Genomic DNA, 17,204 nt, shown 5'->3' with positions numbered 1-17,204 from the left:
CCTTTCCTGTTCCAGTCGCGTATGGTTCGCGGGAAGAACGACTGCCGGGAGGCCTCCGTGCGCGTTCTAATTTTACATTCGTGACCTCCTCGGGAGGGGGAAGCAATATATTCGATACCTCAACCAGAAACGCAACCTCTCGAAAACTGGACAGCAAGCTACACCGCGATGCAGAGCGCCTCTCTTGCAGAGTCTGCCACTTGAGTTTGCTAAACATCTCCGTAACGCTATCACGCCTACCAAATAATCCTATGACGAAACGCGCCGCTCTTCTTTGGATCTTCTCTATCTCCTCTGTCAACCCGACCTGGTACGTATCCCACACTGATGAGCAATACTCAAGTATAGGTCGAAAGAGTGTTTTGTAAGCCACCTCCTTTGTTGATGGACTACATTTTCTAAGGACTCTCCCAATGAATCTCAACCTGGTACCCGCCTTACCAACAATTAATTTTATATGATCATTCCACTTCAAATCGTTCCGCACGCATACTCCCAGATATTTTACAGAAGTAACTGCTACCAGTGTTTGTTCCGCTATCATATAATCATACAATAAAGAACCCTTATTTCCATGTATTCGCAATGCATTACATCTGTCTATGTTAAGGGTCAGTTGCCACTCCCTGCACCAAGTGCCTATCCGCTGCAGATCTTCCTGCATTTCGCTGCAGTTTTCTAATGCTGCAACTTCTCTGTATACTACAGCATCATCCGCGAAAAGCCGCATGGAACTTCCGACCGCGCGCAGATGATGGAGACCACTGTACGTTCAATATTTATCCCGTTTCTGTGACACGCTGAACATGTTGATCCGCCGTAAAAAAAACTGTGATGTGTATTTTTCTCCCTATCGGAGTCCAGCTGATCTTGAGATATTGTACTTGTAGAGTGTGCTGTCTTGTGTTCCCTACTAGGTATACGGAGTTGGTCGATAATATCACGGTTTCGTCACTAGAGAGACTCAGCTTGAGGTAGAGCGTGTACACATATCCTGGAACTATCCCTAAAGTGTGTAAACATGTGGTGAATTATCCGTCACGTGGTTTAAAATAACGAAATATGTGCTCGGTCATTGTTTCGTCTTGTTCTTTTCGGATTTTCTTAGTCTGTTTCATGTAGATCATGGTGCAGCGTGTTTGTGGGTATCGAATTCCTGTGGCGCCTTCTTCGCAAAACGGAAGTGTGCGGAAAACACAGTATCAAAATTTGTATTTCTATCTTTTTTGCGATAGTACTTTCGAAGTCAGATTTTTAATTCCTAGAGCAGAGGTGCATAAATTAGCCTTTGCTGTTGCGTCTACCACTCCGTGGCTCTCTCTCGCTTACTACACCAACTCGTGTCCGAAAACGTCAGTCTTCTTTGGATCTTCTCTGTCTTCTCTGTTAACCTTACAATATTCACCCAACAAATAAATAGTATTCAATAATCGATTAATTGACAAGTCTTTTGCAAATGAATCGCATTTCCTCTTGATTCTTGCAATGAATCCCAGCTTGGCAAATGCTTTTGCTGAAACCAGTTTTATGTGCACGTTCCACTTAGGTCATTCCTAATGAACAGCTGCAGAAATTTTACGGTTTTTCCTCTTTCTGGTGAGTCATCGCCAATAGCGTAATGGAACGGTAGCGACTCTTTCCGCTTATTTATGGAATGTTTTATCTTTATTTAAATTGAGGGCCAGCTGCTACAGTGGTGAGCCAGTAAGAAGGAGGGTGCACGGCGTATTCTGAGGGACGGAGAACGCGGCGTCGCCGGTTTGCTCTCTCTCTTTTCCCCCACGCCCTTATCTCCAGCCGTTGCCTACCGGATAGCTAGCAACAGGGACACGAAACAGGACGAAAAACTTTGCAGATGACATGCTGTCAAAAAAAAAAAAAAAAAAAAAAAAGACGAAAACGAGCACTAAAATCGATGTATAATAATGCAGTTCAATTAGCGATGTAATTTTAAGAAATAAAAAAAATTGACCCACGGAAGATGACACATTGGTGTCGAAACATGTCTGGGTCAATATAAAAATAAACTAATTGTGTTTGCATAACGCTGATTACCAAAACAACACAGTTTTTAAATCGCAAATACGGAAGGACGGAAAGAGGAGCTTCAAACCTAAGTAAAATGAGTAACCGTGTAGTATTGTAAAACTGAGAGACTGTAATGTATTCATATATGCTATCAATTAAAACTACAACCCAGAGGATAGGTCCATATAATCAAATTTTCTGGAATTTTCATTAGTTTCATTACCACTGATTTGTGAATAATTGAAAGTATTTGGAAAATTGTTATTTAATCGTGTTGTGGTTCTGTGTGTATTTTGGAGAGACTAAGAGGGTGAATGGAGGACATACGCAAAGCGAGAATGTGATAATTTAATAAAATATGTAAATGTATGCTTGTGAAAGTTGTCCAATGGGGGAATTTGTCACATATGTCCCATTGAGTTTCATTTTGTGCAAAGCAACCAGAAAGGATGTTGAGTATTAAATTTATTAGCAAAATATTTTGTGGAAATGAATCGTATTTTCTTTTCATTAAATTTTATTTACTTTCGGAATTACTAGATTTCTAGTCTAAATTACTTGTGGTAACCTGATTGGCTGACATTAGAAATACCACGTGTATGGAAATGCTCGAGATGATGTGATTGACTTCTTAACATACTAGCCAATAGGAATTCACCATTTCCCGTGCGTCTGAGTAGCCCTTTCTGCCTCACATCTGAGAGCCGAGGTAGTCGCTCGGGAATTGCCCTCTGGCAAACAACTCCGTTCAACCGTGAAATTTGTACTGAAACGAAGAAATTCGCGCGTTTGATCGGTTCTCGTGTCGCTGACGAAAAGAGACTACAATGTTGAGTGTTCTGTGAAAGTTTGAGATTTGTGAGTGGTTTATTTAATGAGATCTTCGCGTGTGAACATTCCGCGTCGTCCATAAACTCCGCATGACGTTTTTCGTGCAGCTTATGAGAGATTACGGCGAGCACTTCTTTACAAGAAGCCTACTGAACGACTGTATGTATTAACTCGCCAGTAGTCGTGGGTCAGTGACTATTTAGGACGTTTAAAACATCGGGTCGAAATAAATATCTTCTGGCTGCTTTCGGGTGTCAAGCTGTAGCGGAGACAGTCAGTAACTTTGCGTAATTGATGTCGGGATATTAAATACGGACTTTATAGCCATTTTCCTTGTTTTAAAGGTGATAAGCCAACTTCAAAGAAATTTTGACATTTTTCAAACTACTCATGCAAGAATCCCGAACGCTCGATTCTTTAACTAACTGTCAGCTACTGCCCATTGACTGGAGTTATGTGGCCTATGCGTGGTAGGTATTTAGTTGAACTGTCGTCAAAGCTGCTTTTGGCGGCAAACCAGTATCAACCATCGTAAAGTGGAGGGGCAGACAACCTGAAACCTATCCATGGCGGTGAACCGATTGTCTAGAGGATAGTGAGACAGGGCCGGCCGCGGTGGCCGTGCGGTTCTAGGCGCTTCAATCCGGAACCGCGTGACTGCTACCGTCGCAGGTCAGAATCCTGCCTCGGGCATGGATGTGATGCCGGTGGAGGTTCGGTCCGCAGCTCGTGGTCGTGCGGTAGCGTTTTCGCTTCCCACGCCCGGGTTCCCGGGTTCGATTCCCGGCGGGGTCAGGGATTTTCTCTGCCTCGTGATGACTGGGTGTTGTGTGATGTCCTTAGGTTAGTTAGGTTTAAGTAGTTCTAAGTTCTAGGGGACTGATGACCTCAGATGTTAAGCCCCATAGTACTCAGAGCCATTTGAACCATTTGATAGTGAGAGTCCAACCCATCTCACCGCAACGTGATAGAGAAGCAACCTGCAGAATTGTGCACACGTTACTGTTGATGAGTTAAGGAAGTATTAAAGACAGGACGGGACCGCGGCACACTGTGCACTGGGGGATGAAGTTCCTTCCTCGGTAGGTCTGAAACTGGAGCCGGCCAGCCGCAGAGGTAAGTGTCCGCTGATTAGCGGCGCGCTCCTTTGTTTCCAGCCGGCACATGGTAATCAGGCCGCGGGCGTCGCCGCAGATTACACTCCCTCCAGCCGCCAGCCGCCAGTCGTCTCTTTCCGTTCCTCGCCCTGGCGCACGCGGCGCCCTCTTTTCCGCCGCCGTCTTTCCCCGTCCCCCTCCCCCGCCGCCCGCTACTGCCTACTCCTCCGCGGCTGTCACCAGCACTCGCTTCGCCTGCACCTCGCCCGCTCGCTCGCTCGCTCGCAGTATTTACCCCTGAGTGAAAGCGCGCCCCGTAGCGCGGCAGGCACAGGCAGACAGACAAGACACACGTATCGGATGCGGCTGCTCCCAGAGGCTGCGACGTTTTCAGCAGCAGCTGCGTAGTCGCAACCAGCAGACTCTTTGCGCAAAACACTCACTTCGTAAATAAAACTGTCGAGCAGCCACAAGTCGCAAGAAAATTTCCTTTGTTTTACGCGTATCACCCGTCAGATGCGAGAGTCTTCAGAAACATGGTAACTACTGGCCTTTTGCTAAATATACCTGAAAGGAAAATTAAAACACTTACAGCCGTCTCTTTTGGATTTAATTTGTTTATTGAAACAGTTTCGATCTTGCATTACAACATCTTGAGACTCTCGATGTACGTAAATTGGGAGGAATCCAATTTCGTATGCCTTTATAACAGGAGCCAATATTAGATAACTAGTGTCCGTAGATCTCTGGCTACACGACGCTGTCTCTTCGCTCATCAACCGAAGGGATAGGATGGTATGAACCAGAGGTCAACGAAAGCAAGAACAGCCTTTGGTCGTGAAAATGAAGTCTTTTTGACGTAGGTTTCGGCCACTACTAAGAATGCCTTCATCAGAAATGAAACATTTAAACTGTCCTATAAGATAAGTAGTTACACTAAATACAAATTCCTAAAACTTTTTTTATCTTATAGGCAAGTTTAAATACTTTATTTCTGATGAAGACACTCTTACTAGTGGCGGAAACCTACGTCAAAAATACTTAATTTCTGCGACCGAGGGCTGTTATTGCTTTCATTTCACTTTGTAACGGTCGCTGACAACGCAGCTATGTTTAAAACTTTAGGACACCTGTTATTTAAGATTGGCTCCTGTTTTGACTGCAAACCGAATTGGTTTCCTCCCAATTTGCGTTGTTCGAGAGCCCTGAAGATGGTGTAATGGAACACCGAAACTGTATGCATAAATAAATTAAACTCAGAGACGACAGCAGGTGTTTTAACTTTCATTTTATATTCAACAGCCTAAGTCCTTGCCCCGTATTACAAGGATGGACATTTTTTAAATTTATTAATGTTTTTCTTTTCCAGTCATCAGTCTCCTGACTGGTTTGATGCGGCTCGCCACGAATTCCTCTCCTGTGCCAACCTCTTCATCTCAGAGTAGCACTTGCAACCTACGTCCTCATTCATTTGCTGGATGTATTCCAATCTCTGTCTTCCTCTACAGTTTTTGCTCTCTACAGCTACCTCTGATACAATAGAAGTCATTCCCTGATGTTTTAACAGATGTCCTACCATCCTGTCGCTTCTTCTTATCAGTGTTTTCCACATATTGCAATCCTCTCCGATTCTGTGCTGAACCTCCTCATTCCTTACCTTATCACTCCACCTAATTTTCAACATTCGTCTATAGCACCACTCAAATGCTTCGATTCTCTTCTCTTCCGAGCCGGCCGCGGTGGTCTCGCGGTTCTAGGCGCTCAGTCCGGAACCGCGCGACTGCTATGGTCGCAGGTTCGAATCCTGCCTCGGGCATGGATGTGTGTGATGTCCTTAGGTTAGTTAGGTTTAAGTAGTTCTAAGTTCTAGGGGACTTATGACCACAGATGTTAAGTCCCATAGTGCTCAGAGCCATTTGAACCATTTTTTTCTTCTCTTCTTGTTTTCCCACAGTCCATGTTACACTACCATATAATGCTGTGCTCCAGACGTATATTCTCAGAAATTTCTTCCTCAAATCAAGGCATATGTTTGATAGTAGTAGACTTTTTTGGCCAGGAATGCCCTTTTTGCCCATGCTATTCTGACTTTGACGTCCTCCTTGTTGCGTCCGTGATTTGCTATTGCCTTGCCTAGGTAGCATAATTCCTTAACTTCATCTTCTTCGTCACATTCAGTCCTGATGTTAAATTTGTCACTGTTCTCATTTCTGCCATTTCTCATTACTCTCGTCTTTCTGCGGGTTGCTCTTAATCCATTTTCTTTACTCATTAGAATGTTCATTCCATTCAGCTGATTCTGTAATTCTTCTTCACTTTCACTCGGGATAGTAATGTCAACAGCGAATGGTATCATTGGTATACTTTAACATTGAATTTTAATCCCACTCCTGAATCTTTCTTTAATTTCCATTATTGATCCTTCGATATACATATTGAACTGTAGGGGTGAAAGATTACATCCCTGCCTTACACCCTTTTTAATCCGAGCATTTCGTCCTTGGTCGTCCACTCTTATTATTCCCTCTTGGCCATTGTACATGTTGTATATTATACGTCTCTCCCTGTAGCTTACCCCTATTTTTCTCAGAATTCCGAACATCTTGCACCATTATACATTGTAGCACGCTTTTTCCAGGTTGACAAATCCTATAAACGTGTCTTGATTTTTCTTTCGTCTTGCTTCCATTATCAACCACAGTGTCAGAATTACGTCTCTGGTGCGTTTCTTTGCCTTTTCTAAAGACAAACTGATCACCATCTAACAGATCCTCCATTTTATTTTCCACGGACATACAAAGATTAAATATAACTGTCCGCGCATACCGTCGACGTCAGACTTAATTATACGTAATCACATGCAGTAAGGAATACTTTGTTACGGATATGTTTATCGCCTGTACAAAATTTGGCAGTTACTTCTTCAGCCCTACGCGGCACATAAGGCGAGAAGCGGCGAGTTGGACGCGAGCGACGCGGCCAGTGATTTGTAACACATCGTGTAGGGAGCCTTCCCGACAATTCCACGTGAAGCGACGAACGCGTGGCGGCCGCGCAAGGGCGGAGACAAGGGATGAGTCGAGAAGTAACTAACGAATGTGAAATCACGTGACAGAGTTGGGACCTTTTGACAAGAAACAAACAGGTTCCCTGTCCATAATTTGCATATAAATGTTCTTTCGAACTATCTGAAGATTTAACCGTGAATAAAAGCAGCTAAATAGTTACAGAAACGAACGAAACCTAGTTAACAGATTTCGGCTACCGTCGTTTTGAGAGGAATGAATAAATGGTTGAAAATGGCAACTGCCGTTAAAACGCTCCAAGTTTCAACGGAGTTTCTTGTTCGTCTTGACGCGCGTACGAACACACATCACGCCGTCCCAACGGCCGAGTCTGTGCCCGGTTAGGAAACTTCTGGGGAAAAAATGAAGCGGCCTGGTCTATGGTGTTGCAGTAGAGAGCCAGCCAGATGACCACCCACTAACCTGGAGCCGGAACTACTTTTTCCAGCCGTAGACACCAGGTAACAAAACGCCTGTGCAGCGCCGCTCCAGCCCCATTCTGGAACGTGTTCTCGGAAGGTCCAGTAGCTGCTGTTTCGCCCGCGACCGCCTGTAGGCCGTAAGTGCGCTAAGCCATATGACGGTAAAGCGTAACAGCTCGTGACTTCGGGCACACATTAATGATGATGTTCGGATTTGTTCTCCGTTTCGGTCGTTTGGCACTCGGTCGTCAGGCACGCGGTAAGCCTCGCCGAATTCTTGTCTTTCAACTAATTACCGCAGTCGACTACTTTGGGGCCATTCTATCTAATGGATTCATAGAATTCCGTTTTAGAATACATTTTGGATGCTACCAGAAACAAATGAACATTTTCCACTGACACTGGGTGTTGCATATTTATAAAGTAAACATATTTAAGACAGGTTGGCTTCCTCTTTGATTTAAATATTGCAGAAGCAAAGAAACATTACATTGCACTGTCAATCATAAAAAAGAATAAGATGTTTCTACGAGGGCTATTTTCTTCCAAGGGCGCTCGCGGTGAGGAAATCGTAGTGAAATCAAAAATGTTTTATGTGCAACATTTAGTTACACCTTGTAACTACTTCTCAACATAGTCGTCACTGTGACTCACGCATTAGTCGTAGCGTTCTACCAAATATCTAGTATCGTCGTAATAGAAGGAAGCCGGATGTGCTTTCCGCCAATTGTCTGAGCTGATCTGCAGCGCGTTGTCTGCGCCAAAACGTCTCCATAGCAGGCGGGGCGTGTGAGCAGAGATGAAAGCCAGAGGGAGCCAAGTCTGCTGTGCTGTGTGGTGGCTGATCAAACACTTCCCATCGGAAACTCTGCACGAGCTTCATTGCTGGAGCTGCAGTTTGTGGCCGAGAAGGACAGTGCCTGATCACAACAGTCCTTTTCGCTTTTCCGAGTTGCTCTTCATAGATGATTTTTTGGAATTGCCTCTTCGACTCGCTGAAGATCATCGGTTGATATTCATTTCCTTTACTCACCGACTGCGCCATGAAGGTCTGTACGTCCTGCTTCAGAGTTGCTGCATCATTGCCGCACACTGCTGTCACGCATGGAAATTACGTTTTGTGGGTTGCACGAAATCAGGCGGAGGCGCTCGGCATGAAAACATCGAGCGGCAGCGCACACTTCACACTTGGGGCGGAAATGAGTTGTTGTAGGCGTCTTTACGTGCCCACTGTGCGCTCAGAACTGGAAAGTGTGACTTGATGTGATCGACGGGAGTACTGGATAGAGTCCTGCATGACCGAGTAAGCGAGCACGAAGTACGAGATGGGGCGAGCACACACACCCTAACTGGATAGGCTGCCCGCACTAGTTCTTGTGACCGAGCATAGAAGCCGTGACCGAATACGTAGCACCTAACTTCAAACACATTACGCGTGTCATTATCCGTGTGGGACTGCAGCCAGTACGGGCTTCTCATTTGTGGTGTGTGTGTGTGTCTCTCTGTAATCATGCAGCGCGAGGAAGCCAGTGCAGTAAGACGTAAGATTGAAACCAATGTTTACACATTGAAGAAACGGGAAGGTCTAAAAAGCCTAGTATGGACTACATTCCTGTTAGTTGTAGACGAAAACAGTGCGTATACTGGGTACGTATCGTGCATAAACTGCTCCACGTTATTGTGTTTCCAGTCGGAAACCACTCATTTAAAGAAACACAGTTGCAAGAAACCTCACAAAGATGCAGCTCCTTCAGGGATACCGGCAGTAATAAAAATAGTATTACAGCAAAGTGTGTTGCAATGTGTGCTAACGATATGAGACCTTTTAATGCTGTTTGCGGTGAAGGTTTCAGAGAACTAGGCAAAGAATTAATACATCTAGGTGCGCATTATGGAGAAGATAATGTGGCAGATGTCAGCCAGTTAAATCCGGAACGCGCTAGTGATTTACTGATCAACAATAACTATAAACTTGTTTCTGTTGCAAACAAGTGAAAAGTGTGACAAGTTACGTCTGTAAATATTGAATGTTCTTTGTATGCTTTCTTTGTGAAGATGGTTGTCTTCTAGATTACAGGGACAACACGTATTCAGTGTTTCCTGTTAATGAAAGGAAAAATATATCTTCTGTTTGGAAATGACACTCGTCTTCTATTCACGATTGTATATCATTTTACTTTCCAAGTGCTTTATGAATTTACCCGTTCTAGTAGACGTTACTTTTGTGTCAAACGAGAGAGAGACAGAGATAAATACATTGTGTGTGTGTGTGTGTGTGTGTGTGTGTGAGAGAGAGAGAGAGAGAGAGAGAGAGAGAGAGAGAGAGAGAGAGAGGGGCGTTGGCGTTGGCGTTGGATTTGCACAGTACAGTGCTGCGAGCCGGGGCGATGCGAGGTGAGACGTCAGCGGTGACCGGTCACACTCTGTTATCCGCGTGTCCGGAATCCGGACAACAGACATGGGGCGAGTACGCGACCGAGCCGAGCCGTGTGGGGCCGGACACGAGCGGCTCGGTCCCCCTGTCAACAGGCGAGCCGTGACCGGTCGAGCATTGAGCGTTGCAGCACTCTAGTACTGGAGACACTGCGTAACTTATTTGCACAAAGCTTCATCCGATTTTCACTATGGCTTCAATTTCGTGACAAGATTGGACGCTGGAAAAAAAATAGCAGTCGTATTTTAGGCACCAATACAAGAAATTAGAATAAAGTATTGAACGAATTCGCACCATCAGAGGAACATTTCTGTTAACTAATAGTCTCTGTTTGAATCGCTAAGGTTACTGGCCATCCCTGGCATCTAACGTGACGCATGTCGCCATCATAGGGAATTACCGCTTCGCTCTGCGGTTGCCGTCGCAGCCTCAGAAACAAAATACGCTGCGGTTGGAGTGTGGGAGGGTAGGTGGAGGGTGTGACGTGGCGCTAATGGCGCGCTCTCGAGGCGCGCCTCGACTGCTTGCTTCCGCGCCGCGACCTATCGACCACGACTGCGAGGCGAGGCGTCGCGAAGCACACGTGAGGTGTGAGGTGAGAGGTGAGCCATGGCCGCCCAGACGCCTTAACGACCGCTCCAATTTGTTGGGCCGCTTGACCCAAATCACCGACTGCCGCCGCGCTGGGGCAGGGCTGGAGCACATCGGAAGTCACCGTAGGCGCGTCGCGCTTGTCATTAACGGAAAACGGCGCCAAAGGCGGCGGACGGAGCTCTGCCGCGTCCGGGTGCCAACTCGCGCAGACTGGCGCAGTGGGAAGGCGAGAGCTTTAGCTGTGACTGTCGTCATGGGACACTTTTGGTATAACGCTTAGTGGGCTCCTTAAAATGCGTCTAAAGCGTTGCGGTCTTAGTGAGGTTTCCCCTAAACTTTAGTTAGTCCAATGTTAGTTCCTGTTGTTGGCCAACCTTATATGGGCGACCCCAAGGGGCACGTGATGACGCTACACGAAGGGGGGAGGGAGAGGCGTGAGACGAGCCGTCGAAAAGAAAACAAAGAAAAACATGAGACCAAAAACTGATGGATGTTTAGCTGGGATTTGTATTTTTTTCATCAAAGTTGGTGGGTTGATTTGGGGAAGTTGGTTGGTTGGTTTATTTAGGAGAGGGAACCAAGCAGCGAGGTCATCGGTCCCATTGGATTAGGGAAGGATGCGGAAGGAAGTCGGCCGTGCCCTTTCACAGTAACCATACCGGCATTTGCCTGAATCACGGAAGATCCTAAACAGAATGGCAGGACGCGGGTATGAACCATTGCCCTCCCGAATGCGAATCCATCTACATCTACATCTACATCGATACTCCGCAAGCCACCCAACGGTGTGTGGCGGAGGGCACTTTACGTGCCACTGTCATTACCTCCCTTTCCTGTTCCAGTCGCGTATGGTTCGCGGGAAGAACGACTGTCTGAAAGCCTCCGTGCGCGCTCTAATCTCTCTAATTTTACATTCGTGATCTCCTCGGGAAGTATAAGTAGGGGGAAGCAATATATTCGATACCTCATCCAGAAACGCACCCTCTCGAAACCTGGCGAGCAAGCTACACCGCGATGCAGAGCACCTCTCTTGCAGAGTCTGCCACTTGAGTTTATTAAACATCTCCGTAACGCTATCACGGTTACCAAATAACCCAGTGACGAAACGCGCCGCTCTTCTTTGGATCTTCTCTATCTCCTCCGTCAACCCGACCTGGTACGGATCCCACACTGATGAGCAATACTCAAGTATAGGTCGAACGAGTGTTTTGTAAGCCACCTCCTTTGTTGATGGACTACATTTTCTAAGCACTCTCCCAATGAATCTCAACCTGGTACCTGCCTTACCAACAATTAGTTTTATATGATCATTCCACTTCAAATCGTTCCGTACGCATACTCCCAGATATTTTACAGAAGTAACTGCTACCAGTGTTTGTTCCGCTATCATATAATCATACAATAAGGGATCCTTCTTTCTATGTATTCGCAATACATTACATTTGTCTATGTTAAGGGTCAGTTGCCACTCCCTGCACCAAGTGCCTATCCGCTGCAGATCTTCCTGTATTTCGCTACAATTTTCTAATGCAGCAACTTCTCTGTATACTACAGCATCATCCGCGAAAAGCCGCATGGAACTTCCGACACTATCTACTAAGTCATTTATATATATTGTGAAAAGCAATGGTCCCATAACACTCCCCTGTGGCACGCCAGAGGTTACTTTAACGTCTGTAGACGTCTCTCCATTGATAACAACATGCTGTGTTCTGTTTGCTAAAAACTCTTCAATCCAGCCACACAGCTGGTCTGATATTCCGTAGGCTCTTACTTTGTTTATCAGGCGACAGTGCGGAACTGTATCGAACGCCTTCCGGAAGTCAAGAAAAATAGCATCTACCTGGGAGCCTGTATCTAATATTTTCTGGGTCTCATGACCAAATAAAGCGAGTTGGGTCTCACACGATCGCTGTTTCCGGAATCCATGTTGATTCCTACATAGTAGATTCTGGGTTTCCAAAAACGACATGATACTCGAGCAAAAAACATGTTCTAAAATTCTACAAGAGATCGACGTAAGAGATATAGGTCTATAGTTTTGCGCATCTGCTCGACGACCCTTCTTGAAGACTGGGACTATCTGTGCTCTTTTCCAATCATTTGGAACCCTCCGTTCCTCTAGAGACTTGCGGTACACGGCTGTTAGAAGGGGGGCAAGTTCTTTCGCGTACTCTGTGTAGAATCGAATTGGTATCCCGTCAGGTCCAGTGGACTTTCCTCTATTGAGTGATTCCAGTTGCTTTTCTATTCCTTGGACACTTGTTTCGATGTCAGCCATTTTTTCGTTTGTGCGAGGATTTAGAGAAGGAACTGCAGTGCGGTCTTCCTCTGTGAAACAGCTTTGGAAAAAGGTGTTTAGTATTTCAGCTTTACGCGTGTCATCCTCTGTTTCAATGCCATCATCATCCCGTAGTGTCTGGATATGCTGTTTCGAGCCACTTACTGATTTAACGTAAGACCAGAACTTCCTAGGATTTTCTGTCAAGTCGGTACATAGAATTTTACTTTCGAATTCAATGAACGCTTCACGCATAGCCCTAACGCATAGCGCTAACTTTGACAGCGTTTAGCTTCTGTTTCTCTGAGAGGTTTTGGCTGCGTTTAAACTTGGAGTGGAGCTCTCTTTGCTTTCGCAGTAGTTTCCTAACTTTGTTGTTGTACCACGGTGGGTTTTTCCCGTCCCTCACAGTTTTACTCGGCGCGTACCTGTCTAAAACGCATTTTACGATTGCCTTGAACTTTTTCCATAAACACTCAACATTGTCAGTGTCGGAACAGAAATTTTCGTTTTGATCTGTTAGGTAGTCTGAAATCTGCCTTCTATTACTCTTGCTGAACAGATAAACCTTCCTCCCTTTTTTTATATTCCTATTAACTTCCATATTCAGGGATGCTGCAACGGCCTTATGATCACTGATTCCCTGTTCTGTACATACAGAGTCGAAAAGTTCGGGTCTGTTTGTTATCAGTAGGTCCAATATGTTATCTCCACGAGTCGGTTCTCTGTTTAATTGCTCGAGGTAATTTTCGGATAGTGCACTCAGTATAATGTCACTCGATGCTCTGTCCCTACCACCCGTCCTAAACATCTGAGTGTCCCAGTCTATATCTGGTAAATTGAAATCTCCACCTAAGACTATAACATGCTGAGAAAATTTATGTGAAATGTATTCCAAATTTTCTCTCAGTTGTTCTGCCACTAATGCTGCTGAGTCGGGAGGTCGGTAAAAGGAGCCAATTATTAACCTAGTTCGGTTGTTTAGTGTAACCTCCACCCATAATAATTCACAGGAACTATCCACTTCTACTTCACTACAGGATAAACTACTACTAACAGCGATGAACACTCCACCACCGGTTGCATGCAATCTATCCTTTCTAAACACCGTCTGTACCTTTGTAAAAATTTCGGCAGAATTTATCTCTGGCTTAAGCCAGCTTTCCGTACCTATAACGATTTCAGCTTCGGTGCTTTCTATCAGCGCTTGAAGTTCCGGTACTTTACCAACGCAGCTTCGACAGTTGACAATTACAATACCGATTGCTGCTTGGTCCCCGCATGTCCTGACTTTGCCCCGCACCCGTTGAGGCTGTTGCCCTTTCTGTGCTTGCCCAAGGCCATCTAACCTAAAAAACCGCCCAGCCCACGCCACACAACCCCTGCTACCCGTGTAGCCGCTTGTTGCGTGTAGTGGACTCCACTGTGCGTGTGCTAACCACTGCCCCACCTCGCTCGGCATCATTAAAGCAACTAACACGGAAAATCCGGTTTCGCTACGAAGGATGTTGAAAATGGTAACAGTATAAGAAATCCTATGTTAGCAGTCCAAAAATTTATCAACCAACGCTGCTCAAAATTCAAACAGCGATTAATTATTAAATTGTCTTTTGATTCCACCACTTGCCTTGAAGTCTATGAAGACTACTTCTTCGGCAGTTGCGAGAGCTTTGCGGGTATTTTGTCGTACTATTTGTAAAAGAGTAGTAGAGAGCCATCGATTCTGGTTCTGTCACCGTAATGCATCGGTATTGCGTAATATCAATACGTTTGCTTATTCTTCGTTATGGGTAAGGTCTGTAATTTTGTAGTTTTAGGGTAAAAATACTCAAACTACATTGTATAGGGGGTATATATGCAGATATTGTGGTAACTGGTACGTTAATGTGTAGCCACTTCAGAGTGTTAGCTGTATTTTTCTGTGTCTCTGTCTCCCCACTAATTTACTACCTGATGCTTCTTGCGTGGTGTAGCTGCACCTATCTGGATAGATAATCTGCTTGGCATCCGCATTTCCATACTTCAATACCTGAGCTGCTGCCTAGGGGAAAATAGATATTAATCGCTTGCTTGTGCCACGTGTGCTTGGAGATACTAATAAACCTAAATAAGTAACTGAAGTATTATTGTATAAGGAAAAGGAGAGTGATGAAAATTAGGCCATGAATACTGAAAGGTGGTAAAACGTTGATGTAATGGCTTGCTTTGTTCACCCCACATCATGTCCTCAGTAACTTGCTAATGGATTGTGTGCCGGACCCGGAAATGCACACATCAAAGAAAGTTTCGCATCACCCCGGTTCCCAGAACTCCTGAACAAAGACGTTGACTGTGGATATGGTATCACAGACACAGTTCCTTTGACTATTCAGAGATGTCACTAAACCCGCCCAAAGACGTAAACAACCATGCATGAGTAGTGCCTATTAGACGCAGGGGGTCCGACGGCCGATCAGTTCCAGTCATTCCACCAGGAAGGAGGTACACTGCTCGTGTTGTCTGCAGTTCAGCCATGCCTAGACGGCCAATACCACGGTTAGATCGCTTCCGCGTTGTTACTTTGTCTCAGGAAGGCCTCTCAACAAGGGAAGAGTCCAGGCGTCTCGAAGTGAAGCAAAGCGATGTTTTTCGGACATGCAGGAGATGCAGAGAGACAGGGATTGTCGATACGCGCCTCACTCAAGCCGCCCAAGGGCTACAACTGCAGTGGATGACCACAATCTACGGATTATGGCTCGGAGGAACCCTGACAGCAACGCCACCATGTTGAATGTTTTTCGTGCAGCCCCAGGACTTCGTGTTACGGGAGAAACTGTTCGCAATAGGCTACATGACGCGTAACTTCGACCCGACGTCCATGGCGAGGTCCATCTTCGCAACCACGACACCATGCAGCGCGGTACAGATGGGCCCAACAACATGCTGAATGGACCGCTCGGCATTGATATCACGTTCTCTTCACCGATGAGTGTCGCATACGCCTTCAACCAGACAACCGTCGGAGACGCGTTTGGATGCAGGTCAGGCTGAACGCCTTAGACACACTGTCCAGCGAGTGCAGCAAGGTGGAGGTTCCCTACTGTTTTGGGGGTGGCTTTGTGTGGGGCCGACGTACGCCGCTGGTGGTCATGGAGGGCGAGGCATTTTGGCGACGCATTCGTCTTCATGGACGACAATTCGCGCTCCCATCGCGCACATCTTGTGAATGACTTCCCACAGGATAACGACACCGCTCGACTAGAGTGGCCAGCATGTTCTCAAGCCACGTACCCTATCGAACATGCCTGGGATAGACTGAAAAGGGCTGTTTCCGGACGACGTGACTCACCAACTACTCTGAGGGATCTACGCCGAATCGCCGTTGAGGAGTGAGACAATCTGGACCAGCAGTGCCTTGATGAACTTGTGCATAGTATGCCACGAAGAATACAGGCATGCATCAACGCAAGAGGACGTGCTACTAGGAATTAGAGGTACCAGTGTGTACAGCAGTCTGGACCACCACCTCTGAAGGTTTCGCTGTATGGTGGTACAACATACAATATGTGGTTTTCACAAGTAATAAAAAGGGCGGAAATGATGTTTACGTCGATCTCTCCAATTTTCTGTACAGGTTCCGGAACTTTCAGAACCGAGGTGATGCAAAACTTTTTTTGATGTGTGTAAATCAGGAGCGTCTCGGCTCTCCAGCCGTGCCTCAGGATGAGGACTGTCAAGGTAACGACTAAAGTTGTTACCATATGTATTTGGTAGTATGGAGGCATAAGCGCTGTTCTTCCCTGGTTTGTCTCATTGCTGAATGTTATTAAGCATAAGTGGATTTTTAAAATTTGTTTTGGACCCTGCTCTGACAGAATTACTGTTGACACAAATCACACTTTGCTTTATTTCCTGGATCTTCCGTGAAAAAGTCGCACGGTTTACTTTGAAAAATTCGCACCGTTTGCTTCTTTACCGCTATGTGAAGATTTCACTACACAGTGAGAAAATATACGATGGGGCTTTGAAAAGTACGTTACACACGTTATCCCACGCTACGACCTTTGCACATCAAGAGTGCCGCATTCTCAGAGGAGAGTACGTGTTCTCGCTTTCCTGCTGATACAGTTCTGCTGCCGTGTGGTTAACAGGTGCTTCACAGCGTAGGAGTGAAATGGCGCGGCAACTGAAAACGTACTGCAAAGTTGAACTTGAGACATAACTGTTTGTGTGGGTAAAACGTATAAGCTGAAATAGATTGAGCGTCAGATTGTGGCGGTATAGGACCAAATGCAGCTGTAGTGAAAAAGTGGCAGTAATCGGACAGACGTGGGTAGCGCTCGTCGAGAAGCAAGGCCATCAACGTCGACCACAGGCGACAGTTTCCAGGCAGGCGAGGAGCTGATTGGAGGCAGTCGCAGATTTTCCGACGATGAGGACTTTCACCCACCGGGTCTCGAATGGCAATTGGAG

General features: G+C 45.8%; 1 protein-coding gene across 1 annotated transcript in view; it reads left to right on the top strand.

The window, feature by feature from the left end:
• LOC126419637 (class E basic helix-loop-helix protein 22-like) overlaps nt 1-17,204 on the top strand; it is a 1,550,160-nt gene that overhangs the window by 1,466,059 nt on the left and 66,897 nt on the right. The gene's annotated exons all lie outside the window — the stretch shown is intronic.

The sequence above is a fragment of the Schistocerca serialis genome, chromosome 1 (genome assembly GCF_023864345.2).
Source record: "Schistocerca serialis cubense isolate TAMUIC-IGC-003099 chromosome 1, iqSchSeri2.2, whole genome shotgun sequence".
Taxonomy (NCBI): Eukaryota; Metazoa; Arthropoda; class Insecta; order Orthoptera; family Acrididae; genus Schistocerca; species Schistocerca serialis.
This window is presented reverse-complemented; position numbering and strand designations above follow the sequence as displayed.